Source organism: Neopelma chrysocephalum, unplaced genomic scaffold, assembly GCF_003984885.1.
Source record: "Neopelma chrysocephalum unplaced genomic scaffold, ASM398488v2 Primary Assembly neopelma1_80b, whole genome shotgun sequence".
Classification (NCBI taxonomy): domain Eukaryota; kingdom Metazoa; phylum Chordata; class Aves; order Passeriformes; family Pipridae; genus Neopelma; species Neopelma chrysocephalum.
Window position 1 is genome coordinate 12,991,788 of NW_020897742.1, and position 17,684 is coordinate 13,009,471.

Consider the following 17,684-nt stretch of genomic DNA (forward strand, 5'->3'; position numbering starts at 1 on the left):
GCACTGACCTGATTGCACTCCAGCCAAGAAAAAGTAAATGGCTATCTAGGGTGACTAGGAAAAGTGGCTCTGATGGTAGGAGGTTGTCATGGAAGATAGTTGGCATGTCTTTTAAATGTGTGCCTGTGTATGTGCCTTGACATGAGAATGTTGTGGTTGGTGCTTAGAAATATCTAAGAACCACTTGTACAAATTCTGCAGCGGAGAAAGGAGCACTCTTGCCCATTGTGCCCAGTCTCTGTTTACTTCTCTAACAACAGTAAAACATACTGTAGTAATTTGACCTGATTTTAGATACTCTGTTAAGATATCAGCCGATTCTTAGGTATTACCTAATCAATGATAAGGAAAAGAGGAGTTCTTCAAAGGGCAAGTCGACCTGTTTGTAATTGGAGCAGCTTAATATTTTAATCACAGTTCAAAAACATCTGACCCTCTCTGATGGCTGTGGAAAGACTGTTAGATGCCTTGATGACTAAAACTGGGATGGTGAATCCAGGTCTAACTGAATTCCTTTATGCTAACATAAAGTTATTGATCTACTACACTATTACCTTGGCTTTCCAGAAATATATGATGATACATCAAATGTATGAACTAGAAATGAAAAAATATTAGTAAATTTTCATGTTTTACAATGATAATCTAAACTAATTCTTAACCCTACAAAATACCATTCCAATTTTTCTTTTTCTATTTTATTATACAGGGAAACAAAAGTAACTGGAAGAACTCTGTGCCTCGCCATGCCCTGCCAAGCAACAGTTAGTTTTATGCATTGCCTCAGTTCCTCAAAGAAACAATATCACTCACATTGAAGTCAGTGGGAGTTCATATCCTCAGAAAGTAAAACTTAATTTATATAAATGGAAATCTGAAGTGCCTGCTGATATTATAGTGTTATATATATGTATATTTCTCACTATATATATAGTTGGAAATCCAAATCTGGATGGACCAACTTATTAATTAGATCAAAATGACAATTTTTATCTTTTCTATTGTGCTCAATATGCATTATTCACCTTACTTATTGGGTATTTTGTTTCCATAATGACCGCTAGAAATCTTTTACTCAACTTCTACTCTTGAGTCCTTTATGAAGCGAAGATAAATCTAAACCACTTTCCTTTTGGTTAAATTGATGCCACAAGATATGTGTTAGTCTGATGCCCCTTTAGCAGGGATCCTTTGTTTCTGTCCACTATTTCCTGATGCTTCATTTCCTTGTTGTGCAGCATATGTGTAGACAATTTCATAGAACCTAAAAGACTCTTACAAGAAATTATATAAGGATTTAAGTCTAATGTGCCCTTAGTGTGCTGTATTTATTATGCTTTGATAGATTATCCATGAAGGAACTTAGAAGAAACTCGAGAACTGGAGAAGCTGGCAGCCTGTTAAAAACTGGCTGGGCCCAAAGAGTGCTGGTGAATGGTGCTACATCCAGTTGGCAACCAGTCACCAGTTGGGGTCCCCAAGGCTCAGTATTGGGGCCAGTCCTGTTTAGTATCTTTTTTGATTATTTGAATGAGAGCAAGCGCACCTCAGTAAATATGCAGATAACACTGGGCTGCGTGCAAGTTTTGATCTGGTGGAGGGCAGGAAGGCACTACAGAGGGATCTGGACAGGCTGGATTGATGGGTCGAGGCCAGCTGTATGAGGTTTAATATGAAGAAATGCCGAGTCCTTCACTTGGGTCACAACAGCTCCAGGCAGTGCTACAGGCTGGGGGCAGAGTGACTGGAAAGCTGCCCAGCAGAAAAGGACTTGGGTGTGCTGGTCAACAGCCATCTGAACATGAGCCAGCAGTGAGCCCAGGTGACCAAGAAAGCCAATGGAATCCTAGCTTGTATTAAGAATAGTATGTTCAGAAGAACTAGGGAAGTGATCATCGCCCTGTACTTGGCACTGGTGAGGCTGCACCTCCAGTACTGTGTGCAGTTCTGGGACTCTTAATTCAAGAAAGACATTGAGGTCCTGAAGCATGTCCAAAGAAGCCAGTGAAAGGTCTAGAACACAAATCCCATTAGGAGCAGCTGAAGAAACTGGGATTGTTTAGTCTGGGGAAGAGGAGTCTTAGGGGAGACCTTATTGCTCTCTACATTTACCTGAAAAATAACTGTAGCAAGATGGAGATTGGTGTCTTCTCCCAGGCAGCTAGTGAGAGGACAAGAGGAAATGGCCTCAAGCTGCACCAGGGGAGATTCAGGTTGGACACCAGGAAGAATTTCTTCACAGAAAAGGAGGTTAAGCACTGGAACAGTCTTCCAAGAGAGGTGATGGAATCACCACCCCGGGAAGTGTTCAGTGATTGGATGTGGCATATAGTGCTATGGTTTTGTTGACAAGGTGCTGTTCCATAAAACGTTGGACTCAATGGTCTTTTCCAGCCTTAATGATTCTATTCTATAATTCTATGATTTTATGCTTTTCATAGACTCCACTAAGCATGTTTATTATTGCCAGATCTTCTTTCAGACTCATCCAAACTAAGAAGGCAAGTTCTTAATCTAATGGAGTTCAACAGTCAATTCAGTGGTCATTTAGCCCAAAAATACCTTTGCAGCCATTCTTTTCTTCTGTTTTAGGACAGAATTCAACTGCTTAGCAGTGAGGAGCTCTATTTGAGATGCCCTAGAATATCTCAGAAATCCAGATGAACTAGAAAATTTGGAGTTCATGGCTATAAAAACTATATATATATATATATATATATATATATATATATATAAAATGTTTGTCCACATATCTATATATATATATCCATCTATATCTATAGCTTCCTTTTGTGGCTGAGAGCACTTTTCAAATATTTAGGAAGAAGTCTTTTTTGTTCTGCTCAGAACTACAAAGACCTTTTGCCGTGTAAAATGAAATCTTTTGTTCCTCAAAACCATATAAGTGTCTAAGGGGACTAGTTCAATTCTTGCTGTATCATTAGTTCCCAAATTTCCACAGATCAGGCCATCTTGTTGCCTGAATTGAATTTTTCAGTCAACAGTTGCTAGACAGTTAACAGATCCTTGAATTCGCATTTCTGTGAAAGGTTAAAGTAAGGTGTCTTAAATAAGGATCTGATTCTATCTATAAGATTTGCAATTCAGTCTTCAAGTGCTGTCTCTAAATGGGACCTTGAACATCTGGGGATTCTTTCTGTTCATAAACATGTGCAGAAGATGCCTACAGACATACAGAGATACCACCGTCTTGACAGAACACAATCAAATAATGAGAAAAACTTCTCTTACTAACAGTGAACATGGATGCATTCACATGTTTTTCACTGACTCACAGTTCTCTATTTCTGGCTGAAATTCTTGTATCTTCTGTACTTCTTGTTACAGAACAGATACACAAAAGATTTTTTGAGAACAAAACGAAAAAAATCAACAAGACATTGGGGACTACTTCACCTTGAGAAACACTAGTAAAATTTATTCAGTAGAAAGTTTTGTTTGGAGAGTTTTCTTAAACTTTGCTTTTGGAAGTACCAGTATCAGTATGCAGTAGCAGTCGGATTTAGCACTCACATGATGATCTGATAAGCTAGACTGATTGCCTGTTATAGACTGGAGCTTGAATGGTAAGTTTCTTTATTTGTCCTGTTAACTGACAGAATCACTAAAGTGAGTTTTCAGAGCAGTTTGAGGAGAAAAACAAACCTTACTTTATTGCATGATGACTATAAGATCCAAAGCTCAGGATTATATAGGAGGAAAGAACAATTACAGATGAGTAAAAGCAATAAATAAATATTGTTTGCTTTTCATAGGATTGAATTTCCACTGAGGGCAAATGCAATGTGCAATTGCTAGTGTAGTCTACAGATGACTTCTTTTGATGTAGGAGAAGGTTATTTTGGTATCGAGTTGAAAGACAGAAAAGTTATTGTAGAACTGCTCAATTAAGGTCCCTCTAAAATGGGCAATGAAAAACTGAATCAAACGAGGCACAGCAGTTGTGTCAAAACAACACATCTCCCACAGACGATCAGAACTGGTAACAGATTATCAACAACAGAAGCTGTGAAGTTTATTAGATGGCAAGTACTACTAAGAAAAAGAAAATCCCAAGCAGCAAAAATTCTAAATTAATGTCAAAGTCAACTGTGGTATGGGGCATGATGTTCCAATGGCTTTTTATAAAGATTGCCCAGCTCAGCAGTATCCAAATGACATGAACTAACAAATTCGAATCACAATTATTTAAAAGCATTGAAAGCCATTAAGGCAAAGAAACTATTTTGAATTTTGCATTGACCATAAAAAACATTGCACAAGATTTTAGAACTTTAACCAGTGGTGTGCAAATAGGTTTCTAGCCCTAAAGGGACACTAAAACTAATTATATGTTTCACAAACACTTTCCAGTTTAGACTGTTGCAGTTTCAAGTGTTTGATTACATTAAAAGTAGATTTTCTTAGCTGAAGTAAAAAGTGTTCAAAAGAACCTATATATGTATGTATTATGCTGGTGCTTTTCTTTCATATGGGCAAATACATTTTTAAATGAGGGAAAAGATTTGCATTTATGCTGTAAGAATTAGTATCCTTACCAAATGAATGAATTAATTACAGCCTAGAATTTCTACATTAAACATTGCCTAGATACTCTGTTAGAATAATTTTTCAGTGATCTTAACTGAAGAGGAGGATATAATGTAAGTGACAAGTAAAACAAACATTTACAGGTAACTTTCTTTATGTGAGCAGGTCTTTTAAACTCCAAAGGACTGGTATTCATGCATAACTATGTACATGTATTTCCAGTTACAGAATCCTATCTTAGACATGAGAGAAATGTCATCATAGCCCAGTAGTGGAAAATGTTTCATGTTCCTAATTAAGCAAACCTCCATAGGAGTATCAAAGTTTTCTAAGAAGTAGAGGGTGGCAGGTGGTGAGGATGGGAGGTGGTAGAATATATGCGAGAGTTCAGTTCCCTTTTTGCAAAGCACAATGATTGTGTGTATAGAAATGCCAGTCTGATTGAATAGTTTGTAACCATAGCAACTCCTGCAGAAGACAGAGGAGAAAACAGAATAATAGGGATCTCCTTTCTCCAGATGACCACACTGGAAAATGAGCAAAAGGGAGAAAGAAAGACTGCAGAGACTTTTCCTGTCCCAGGAAGTTCACAATGTGAATTCCAAGATTTATTCTTTTCCATCCTCTTCTGATGAATCCTTAAAAGTTGGTTTGTTATTTTGTTGTTTATTGGGTTTTTTGTTTTTTTTAAAAAATAAGCCATATTCCAAAATGGTGTCATTAAAATATCTGGATGGAGAACATAAGGTTAGAAGGGGAGAAGAACCTTCCTTAAAGCATTTAATTATACAAAAGACATTTTATTCCTTCATTCATTTTTTCAAATATATAGAGTCAATGAAATGTTGTGGTACTATTTTTTTTCAGGTGTGAGATGCAAAAGTTGTTAATATATATGAGTTTTTTCCTGTAAAGTAAGCAGACTTCAGTATTAAAATAAGTACTGCAGCTTGCTGTCTTCTACTTGTGTGCACAGAATTTTGGAGAATATTTTTATGAGGAATTTCTTTTAATAAGTTGATTTTGTGAGCATTTATTCCTTCTGTCAATTTTATGGAAGGCTTTGTATATTTTCATTCGAGATCTTGCAACTCAAAACTTTCAACTAGAGAGGGAAAAAATTATTCTTAATTACTTTCTTGTCCTTCATGTGTCTAGAACGAGTTTCAACCAGCTCCCAGTTAGCTCTATCCAGTCAAAGCACACACACGGTAGACATCTTAATCACAGAATCCCAGAATGGCTGAGATTACAAACTATCTCTTGAGATCACCTGGTCCAACTCCTCTGCTTGAGCTTGGCCACCTACGGTGGGTTTGGTAAGACTGTGTATGGTCAGGTTTTAATACCTCCAAAGGATGGAGACTCCACAACCTCCCTGAACAACAAGTCCCAGTGTTTCACAACTCATTAGTAAGATCTTCCTCTTGACCCTTCTCTTCTGCAGGCTGAACTGCCCCAGGTATCTCAACCTCTCCTCATGTGATTGCTATTCCAATTCCTTAATCATCCTTTTGGCCCTGTGTGAATTTGTTCCGCTATGTCCATGTCTTTCTTGTGCTGGGCAGCCCAGAACTGGACACAGCAGTTCAAGTGCATCACCAGAACTGAGTAGAATGTAAAGATCAACTCACTCCACTTGCTGACCATGACAATGCTCCTCCTAATGCAGCCCAGGATGCCTCTGGCCTTCTTTGCCACCAGGACACACTGCTGGCTGATTCAGCTTGCTGCCCACCATGATTCCCAAGGTTCTTCTCTGAGGTATAGCTTTCTACCCAGCTGATTCCCAGTGGGCAGAGATGTTTGAGTCTACTCATCATCAGATGCAGGACTTCACATTTCTCTTTGTTGAACTTCATGAGATCCTTCTCTAGTCTGTTGAGGTCTCTCAATGTCAACACACCCATCTGATATACCAGCCACTCCTCATAGTTTTGTATCATTTACTAACTTGCTGAGGGTGCACTCTGCCCTAGAGTACAGATCCTTAATGAAAATGTTATAGAGTATTGGACCCAGGATTGAAACTAGTAATTTGCCACCAGTTGAACTCCATACTATTGATAACTTTCTGGGTCTAGTAGTTCAGTTTTTGATTCACCTCACTGTGCACTTATGTAACCTGTACTTTTTCAGCTTGTCTATGAAGATGGCACAGGACACCATGTCCAAAGCCTTATTAAAGTCGAGGTAAACACATCCAATTCTCTTCCCTCATCTACCAAGCCAGTCACTTCATTGTAGAACGCTATAACATTGGTTAAGCATGATTTCCCTTCCACGATAATTATTCTTAATTACTTTCCTATCCTTCATGTGTCTAGAACGAGTTTCAAAGAATAATTGCTCCATCAGCTACCCAGGGATTGAGGTGTGGCTGACTGGACCAGATTCTGTTCTTTCGTCTTTATCAGCTGCCACTCAGCTGGGGTTCTTTTCCCATTTTCCACTATTATTTTTTATTGCATATTTTTCAAAACAAAATGTCCACATTCAATATGTAGCATTCCCTTACTTTCTCTTTACCCACTTTCTCTCTTTCTCACCTCACAGCTCAGATAAGCTTAAACTTATAAAGAGAGGGTGGATCATTTTTATCCACTGAGCTGAATATATATGAAATACAGGTAATATTTTTGCCAGGTATTAGAAAAAAATATTTTTTAGGTCTTTTATTTACGTAACATTTATACTGAAAATGCCAGCAGTTTAATACATTAAATAATTTAGAATTTTGTAACCCTTCATAAGTATTAAAACTTATTTGAATTTTCAGCATACAAACATGAAGTCACATCCTATTATGCAGGGTATAAAGAAATATTTGAACTCTATAGTTCAAGTTTGACTATTTAAAATTTCACAAACTGTGTTCATGTTTGGAACTTGATACAAAATTGAAACTTAGGGGGAAAAAAAGAAAAAAAAGCCCATCAAGAAATATGAAATTTTTTTGTGAGGAATTTGGCTTCACTTCCACACAAACTTAAGCATCATAGCTATATAATAAAATCAACAGAAATTCATCAGTATGGAAATTTTATTGCTGCTAATCTTTTTCTCACAGATTTTGCTTTGGGTTTTCAGATGGGTCCAATTTCAGACAAAAAATGTGAAGTTTGCATTATATCTATGTAGAACAACGATTAAGCAAATTTTCTGCCAAGTGTTCTATTTGCTAGTCTGGATTTTCAATGATATACTGCTATCAGGATCCAAACTGGTTCTGGACTCTACAATATAAATTTATCCCTAAAGACCAATGGGAACAGAAAAAGCATTTGTAGAAAATGGAAATGACACTGCAGTGAATTTTTCAGCTCTAAAGATGAGAGGAGAATGGTTATGATTGTGTCTACTAAGGAAAGTCACAGCAGGGGAGATAATAGGAACTTTGTTTCATTTTCTGTATACATTTCAGTGTGTTTTCTCTACATTTACACCTGTATTTTCTTTTGTATTTTTTAACAAAATCAATACAAAAATATCACTCTGAACATTTATTGTCTGAAGAACCATGACCCTTTTGTGGGATAAAAGATTCCTTTATTTTTCACTTAAAGCTCTAAGGATATGTACCTGTATTCCATTACAGTGCACTGTAATTACATGTATTTGGAAAGGTCCAACTACACAGGCATAACAGACACCATAAAACTTTGGTCTAAATCCACCAAAGAAAGTTGACAGGCCATAAACATTTATTCTAAATGGCCAACTCTATTTCTTTATCTGAATCTGAACATATGCAAGGTTTTATGAGATTCAGGGTTCCACAGTCAGGTGACCACACAGATCCACCTTCTTCGAGATATTGGCATTTTCTCAATAGCTGTTAGTTCTTTGAAGAACTAGAGCAAGAAAGGAGAGTTAAGGATGTGTCAGTAAGAATGCTCTGAATCAAACAACTAATGCGTGAAGAGTCTCCTATGTGCCAGCACTATATCCTAATTTATTTCAGTGCCAAGGACTGCTTTTTAAATTTACTGACACACTAGAAATGTAACTTTTACCAACATCCTGTACTGCTCAAAAGGTGAGGATAACTCCTGACCCTGGGTTGAATTGTGTTGTGGTTGCATGTCAAAATTCTAGTAATGGGTGGGAGGAGGGTGGGTACTAGGGTGGCTTCTCTGAGAAGCTACTGGAAGCTTCTGTCATATCCAACAGAGCCAATCCAGATGACTCCAAGACTGACCCGCCACTGGCCAAGGCTGAGCCCATCAGAGATAGTAGTAACACCTCTATGATAACATATTTAAGAAGGAAAAAACAGCTATTGCTCAGAAGTAATTGCATCCAGAGAAGAGAGAAACAGCTCTGCACCAAGGTCAGTGAAGAAGGAGGGAGCAGGTGCTCCAGGCACCGGAGCAGAGATTCCCCTGCAGCCCACGGTGGTGTAGAATCATAGAATCATAGAATGGTTTGGGTTGGAAGGGGACCTTGAAGATCATATAGATCATATAGTTCCAACCCACTACCAGGGGCAGGGACACTTCTCACTAGACTAGGTTGCTCAGAGCCCCAACCAAACTGGCCTTGAATACCCCCAGGATGAGGCATCCACAACTTTCCTCACCAACTTGTTCCAGTGCCTCACCACCATCATCACAGGAAAGAACTTTTTCCTAATATCTAATCTAAACCTACTCTCTTTCAATTTGAACCCATTTCCTCTTGTCTTGTCACTACGTGGTCTTGTAAATAGTCTCACCCCATCTTTCCTGTAAGTTCCCTTCAGATACCGGAAGGCTGCAACCAGGTCAGTCTGAAGCTTTCTCTTTTCCAGGCTGAAAAATCCCATTTCTCCCAGCCTTTCCTCATAGCAGAGGTTCTTCATCCCTCTGATCAATTTGGTAGCCCTTCTCTGGACTCCTTCCAACAGGTCCCCTGTGCTGGAGATCCCAGAGCTGGATACAGTCTTCCAGGTGGGGTCTCACCAGAGCAGAGCAGAAGGGCAGAATAACCTCCCTTGACCTGCTGGCCACGCTGTTTTTGATGCAGCCCAGGACACGACTGACTTTCTGGGCTGCAAATGCACGTTGCCAGTTCATGTCCAACATCTCATTCACCAGCACTTCTCAGCAAAGCTGCTCTTGATCTGTTCATGCCCCAGCCTGTATTACTGGGTGTTGCCCCAACGCATGGTGTGGACCATGGCGAAGCAGGCTGTCCCTCTGCAGCTCATGGACGTCCACAGTGGAGCAGACATCCACCTGCATCCCACAGAGAATCCCATGCTGGACGTGGTGGATGCGTGAAAGAAGTCTGTGACCCTATGGGAAGCCAGCTTGTGGAAGGACCTGTGGACATGCTTTAGGGACATGGCTTAGCAATGGACTTGGAAGTATTGGGTTAATAGTTGGACACAATGATCTTAAGGGTGTTTTCCAATCTAAACGATTCTATGGTTCTCTGCAGAGAAGCAAAGCAATACCATCTGTTCCACTTGTCTAAATACAGTAGCTCAAGGGAAATGTACAGCTGCTCATTTATCAAATTTTACAAGTACCTGTAAAACAAAATGTTTTGCCTGGCTGAAATCCCTGTCTCCAGCTGTGGAGGTTTTTTTTCCCCTCAAATAGCATTGAATAGTAAATAGTTGATCTCAGCAAGTCACACTTGAGCCACCAAGACTTTAAGGACTTATTAGCTAAAGTAGAATTAGACAACTAACAAATTCCTAGTGTGTACACTCAAGCCAAGAAACAGTACTATCTATCCCCATTACATATTTATTTTTCAGCTGAAAAATACACTCAGCAACTCCCCAACTTGAAAGAAATACTTACAATTTTTTTTTTTTTACAGGAAGCAGTATTCTCTCATTTTGTCTCACCACCTCTCTCAGACTGGAAATGACATGCTGTTAATGAATCACATTATTTGCACTGCAATGATTTACCTAAAGTAATGGAAGCATATTCTGAAGAAAGCTGAGACAAGTGAATCTTAGATGTTATTAGGAAAAGAAACAGGCAATTACTGGCATTTGGCAGCTGAACTTTGCAGTTGAATGGGAAATATGAAAGAGGAATGCCTAAATTGGAGCCTACAAACTATTTCTTAAAAAACCCTAAACATCACAAGAAAACCAACAAAAAACTGCCATGTAAATTAAACATTTACATTTATAGTGTAGGAGGAAATATATAGAAAGCAAAAGGAGAAAACCAAACCTGATACATTTGCAACTATAGTGGGCACTGAAAACTCCCACTAACTTTGTCAACTGTAGTGGTACCCAAAAAAATCAGGTTAATTCATCTTTACATAACAGAAGCTAGGAGAATAGAATATGTGTTTTTATGAGAAAATAGACTGATATAAATCTAACTGGAATAAAAGCACAGCACTAGTAGACTGAATAATGATTTTCAGGATGAAGTAAAAAATAAAATTAAAAAAAAAGTTTTGAGAAAAGATTTCTATGTGACTGTAACACAGTGGTGCTAAGAAAGCACACAGTTATCACACTCCAAGTGTTATGCAGAAACTTGTTGCAGACAAGTTATGTGTATGAGTTCTCCATTTTCATGGATGTTTACCGCAGAATGGAAAAGATTAAGAACTGATTCACCAGACCCTTGTGTTTCAACCAGCATTTCAGCCATGAAAAACAGTACCACTGCTTCTCAGGCGAGGTGCTGGAAATATTAATAGTTGTACCAGATTTATGTTAAAGCTGAAGAAGAGGAAAAAAGAAGGATAAAACATCACAGAATTGTAGAATTGTGGAATCATGCAGTTTTGAAAGAGACTGCAGGGACTGTCTCACCTGGGAGACTTCATAACTGAAGACCAAGGCAAAGGCAGCAGAGTCCCTCAACCTTGTCTGGGTCTGTCGTTACTGAATCACCCACCTATTCTTCAATGTCCCCTATTTTCATGGCTTAGTCTTTTCTTAGTAATGTAGCAGTAGAAGCTTTTATATTTTCCTCAATATCCCTTGCAAGAAACAACTCAATTTGAGTTTTGACTTTCAGAACACCAGCCCTACATGCCTAAATTTCTAGCATTTCTAAATTTCTCCTTTTGTTACTTGTCGCTGGTTCCACCTCCTGCATATTGCATATATAAGTGGAGCATTTTCATAGCTTATGGAATTTAAAAAAGTCTGACCACTTGTAAAGGTGTGAAGGCAGCAAGTTTTAATGAGTACACTAAGAAATTAAGCAGAATTCCCTGACTGATCTGTTACAAACTGAATTTGTTTGTACTACAAATACTACTGAGGTAGTATTTTCACACAGCCAGTGCGAAAGAAGCTCATTAAGATATTTCTATTGATTTAGGATGGTATTAGGTTCAGATATGCATTCCAGATCATATGGATCATACCCACTATTAAACACATGATCTTGTTTGTGGTTGGAGAGAAAAAAAATTCTAAGTTAGTAATTTGCTAAATATCAGATTGGTTTTACAACTATTTTATTAATGTGGTGGATTGACCCTGGCTGGATGCCCAGACCCCACCAAAGCTGCTCTATCACTCCTCCTCCTCAGATGGACAGCGGAGAAAAAATATGAGGAAAGGCTGATGGGTCAAGGTAAGGACAGAGAGCGATCACTCACCAGTTACTATCATGAGCAAAATGGACTCGACTTTGGGAAAAAAAAAAATTGAATTTATTAACAATCAAATCAGAGTAGGATAATGAAAAATAAAACCAAATTACAGGAACACATTTTAATTTACAAACTTCTCCAGCATGGGTCCCCTATGGGGTCACAAGTCCTGCAAGCAAACCTGTTCCTCTTTCCATGGGTCCACAGGAGCCTGCTCCAGCATGAGCTTCCCACAGGGTCACAGTTATCTTGTGGATATCCACCTGCTCTAGCATGGAGCTCCACCAGGGGTGACACCGTGGGCCTTCATGGGCTGCAGGAGGACAATCTGCTTCATCATGGTCTACACCATGAGCTGCAGGGGAATCTCTGCTGCCTGGAGCACCTCGTCCCCTCCTTCTTCACTGACCTTGGGGTCTGCAGAGCTGTTTCTCTCACACATTCTCACTCTGTCCTGGCTGCTGCTGCACAGGTTTTAATCCCCTATGTTATCCCAGTGGCACTACTACCATCACTGATGGGACCAGCAGCGGGTCTGTCCTGGAGCCAGCTGGCATTGGCTCTATCAGACATAGGGGAAGCTTCTGGCAGCTTCTCACAGAAGCCATCCCTGTAGCCACCACTACCAAAACTTTGCCATGCAAAAACAATAATTACTTATATTTTAATAATAATGATTTTCATAAAATCTACATTTAAATTTTTTATTAATGTTAGTCATATATATCATAATGCATTAATCAAATATTGATTAAGAAATGCTTAGTGAATGAAAAATTGAAGTAGATGAAGAAAAACATTCTTGGAGAGATTTCAGGGCAACGGTTATTAGCATCTCAGAGTTACATCACACAGAGTTAAAAAAAAAAAAGGATGAATATGGACAGTGGGATGAAGTTAGCCTCATTTTATTTCTGTGTTCTGAGACTTGGTTGAATAAATACCATTCATTTCAACAATAATGAACTGTAACTTATACTCTGATTTCTGCTGATATCCACTTTTATATTCCTGAAATAATTTAGGCTATTCATCTGGACAAGTTTAGCAAAGTATCAATTGTCTAACTGTTCATTTCTAAGCAGACTGGGAACAGTATGGATTCAAATTTGACAGTATTATATTTTAAATAAGCCTAATGATGTAGACTTATTTGAAATAAAATTGGAGGTCACTGTCAAAAAATTTTACCACATCATGCTGTTTAGCCTGTACTAAGATAACACAGAATGAGCTCCTACTAAGTCTATAAGGTTTCCACTTCCTCTCATTTACTAGACAAGTGCCTCTACCATGAAAAATATGTAAGACAGTTATAACCTTCATAAATAGGAATGCAAATCACTCATCAAATATCTTAGATATGTATTTATTAATGAATGTCCCTAATGGATTTGTGGAGTTCATCTGGTAAGAAAATAATTCCCATTTAAAATTTGGTATGCTGTTTTGTGGATGGTAGGTCTGTATGCAAGATGAAGCAAACAGGAGAGGTAACAGTTTATGAAATGTCACTCATATTCCATTGTATGTCACTCACATTGTATGGCATTTTATGTCACTATTCCACTGTATTAATACCCCCAGTATCAATACAGGCTGGAAGATGAACAGATCGAGAGAAGCCCTCCAGAGAAGCACTTGGGGGTACTGGTGGATGAGAGGCTGGACATGACCCAGCAATGTGCACTTGCAGCCCAGAAAGCCAAAGGTGTCCTGGGTTGCATCAAAAGCAGCTTGGCCAGCAGGTTGAGGGAGGTAATTCTGCCTCTCTGCTCTGCTCTGGTGAGACCCCACCTGGAGTACTGTGTCCAGGTCTGGGGTCCTCAACAGAGGAAGGACATTGACCTGTTGGAAAGAGTCCACAGGAGGGTCACCAAGTTGATCAGAAGGATGGAACACCTCTGCAATGAGGAACAGCTGAGAGAATTGGGATTGTTCCACCTGGAAAAGAAAAGGCTTCAGGCTGACCTAATTGCAGCCTTACAGTATCTAAAGAGAACTTAAAGGAAAGATGGGGTGAGACTATTTACAAGACCATGAAGTGACAAGACAAGAGTGAATGGCTTTAAATTGAAAGACAGCAGGTGTAGATTGAATATTACTGTGACGGTGGTGAGGCACTGGAACACACTGCCCAAGAGAAGCTGCGGATGTCCCATCCCTGGAGGTGTTCAAGGCCAGTTTGGATGGGGCTCTGAGCAACCTGGTCTAGCAGAAGGTGTCCCTCCTCATGGTAGGGGGGATTGGAATTAGATGATATTTAAATCCCTTCCAACCCACAGTATTTTATGGTTCCATGAATTGTGTGTTTAACAGTCTGACAGATGCTGAAAGTGGAGACTACAAGTTTTTGTCTTTCTATCTGTGGATCTGACTGTCTGTCTATCTGTAGCATTTACCTAAGTTTAAAGTTTTCAAAGCAATTATATTCAAAACAATAAACTTTATTTATTTATTTTGGATTGGCAAAGGCAACAGCTATAGCAGATAAAGGAGAACTTGGGCTGATGCTGAAATTTGAAGGCAGTAGTTCAGTGCATCTGCTTCTGAAAAGAACTAAGGTGACAAAGGGAGTTTGTAAAGGGCAAAACCATCGATGGTTTTAGACCTAAGAACATGTACAAAGAGAAGTTCTTTACAACAGTTCTTAACCCAGCCCTAGTCATGCTAAATATTCTTTTACAAATCATGAGTCTTCTAAACTGTAATAGTCTTGCACAGACTGTATGGTAGAAGATAATGCCATAATGCCTCAGATTTTTAAATATAAATGACACCTATATATCTATAGTATCATCAAAAATAACATTCTGAAAAAATGCTCATAACTATATATATGTAGTTACATAGTTAAGACTTCTGAAAAATTCCATAATACTATAAATGCTATTTTCATATACTGTTTATGGTTATTTCTACTTTAAGTGGAAGTAACAGCCCTAGACTCTGCAAATTACAGAATACAGTATACCTGTGGCACTTACAAATTCTCTGGGAAATAGAAGTTGATGTTTTAACTGTATGTTTTGCATGATCCTTGAGTTAAAATCTGTAGATTTGCATCTACTTAACGCTGTTTTGTGAAGTGCTGAAAATAGATTTAACTTAAAACAAGCTCACATATGAAATACATATTTTTCTTGTGAAAACATATGAGAAAAGACCTAAAAACAAAAAAGGAGAAAATGTATGTATTTAGAAACCACTGACTATACAGGCCTGTTGACTGCTACCAAAGGTACCACACAAAAAGGTGTGTAATCACAATTAACCAACCTGGTAATTCAATAACTGCATACAGTGTATCATAAACGAATATAGGCTGTTCTTCACTATCAGGATTAATTTTGACTCCAAGCACTATAATGATAAGCCTAATGTCAGATACCTCACCATTTGTGGTGCAATTGTCTTTCTACGCAATCAAAGGGCCTTACACATGCCTACCAGTTTTCTCTAGTTTAGTAGGTATATGTCAAGTGCTATAAGTAACACAGAGAAGAATCACTTTCGTCAGCTGTAAAAATTGATATAACTGGTATAATTCACATGTCCATACCTTATGGAAGAGACAATGGATTGCATACAGTTTTTAAAAGAATATGATTTGGTATCAGAGCAGATTGTTTTCCTGTTTATTTATCTGTGGCAGCTACATTGTGAATTGGGCTATTCTGCTGGAGGGGCAGGGTGCATAGTCATTCACTGAGGTGTTGTATTCAACCAGGAATCCCTTGAGCATGGAGTAGAGGGAGCAGAAGGGTAACAACAGGCTTCAGGAAGTCTGATCTGAGCAGGCTCTGTCATTCTAGAGACTGTCTCTGCAACAGAGAGCCTAACCATAATAGATTTATTTGTAAATATTTATTTTCAAGTCTAAAGGAAAATATTTCAATTTTCAGTATTTACAGATCATGCTCCAAAACATTCTTTTTTTTTTTTCTGATACAATCTCACTTTAGAGATTGCAAGCCTTCAGTGTTTCATTCAATTTTATTGTGTTCCAGCACCCCACTGTCCATCACTGTCATCTGGGAAGGTTAGAGCAGAAAAACACATATAAATACACATACCATCCACTCACCAGTCCCACATATAGCTTTTTAAAACTGTAATTTGCTCAACCCAATAATAGGCTAAAAAGACAATACTTTACATGTAATAGCTAAATTGTAGCAGCAAAGTGCAGTGAATGTCAAACAAAAAAGCAACACTCCCTTCTCTAGGAAAGGTGAGAGGGAATGTTTCAAAGGTGATGGTGGAACTGCTAGCATATAATTACCAACTTTGATGAGCCCAGAATCCTTAACTGAGAGAAACAATGTGTAGGGAATTCATCCCACCCCATTCAAGTAGGATCTTTAAACATCTTTATGCCTTGTTTTTACCACAAGCAGGGTGTTTCATGTATTTTGAACAAGAACGACACATTTGGCCTTCCTTCTAAGATATCTAGATCAACTATTATAAACAAGAATATTTATAATTTGCTTTATTTTTTTTCTCCTTTATTCAATTTTTTGCTAACTTTTGTCCCCATGTGCTGGTTTCAGCTGGGGTAGAGTTAATTGTTTTCACAGTAGCTGGTATGGGGCTGTGTTCTGGATTTGTGCTGAACACAGGGTTGATAATATAGAGATGTTTTTGCTATTGCTAAGCAGGGCGTACACAGAACCAAGGCCTTTTTTGCTTTCTGTACTGCCATACTGGTGAGGAAGTTGGAGGTGTGTGTGAGTTTGGGAGGAGATAAGGCCAGGACAGGTGACTGAAACTGACCAAAGGGATATTCCAGACCATATGACATCATGCTCAGTACATAAAGTTGGGGGAAGAAGAAGGAAGGGTGGGGACATCGGGAGTGATGGTGTTTGTCTTCCCAAGTAACACATGATGGGGTCCTGCTCTCCTGGAGATGGTTGAACACCTGCCTGCACATGGAAAGCAGTGAATTAATTCCTTGAATTTTCTTTGCTTGTGTGCACAGCTTTTGCTTTCCCTATTAAATTCTCCTAATCTCAACCCACGAGTTTTCTGGCTTTTACCTTTCCAATTCTCTCCCCAGTCCTGCTGGTGGGGGAGTGAGTGAGTGGCTGTGTGGGGCTTGGTGGCTGACTGGGGTTAAACCATGACTCCCTGTTTTCTTCAAATGAATTTGGTACCTCCAAGAAATAACATTTAAGAAATAAATTATATGCTTTAAAAAAAACACTAACAAACATTTTCTTTGTCCAGAAAAAGAGTCATCATCATGGCTAGGCTTCGCGAACGAAGATTTGGGAAGGGCTCTACCCACTTTTCTTGCAAGCGTGTTGGTGGCTAAAAAGGCCAATACGAGAAAGGCAAGTCCGGTTGCAAAAGACACAGCAGAAAGACTCCTTAGATGGTATATTCTGCAAGGCTCGATTCTTTCTGTGTTGTCTTTTCTCCTCAAGGGTGAATCTGTGTGCTTTCTCAAAAGCAACAGCAGCGTTATAAATGGTGTGTCTCCAGGCCTCCCGATTGGAGGCCAGAGTGGACCAGTTATGTTGATCAATATGCCCGAGGCTGAGTTGTTG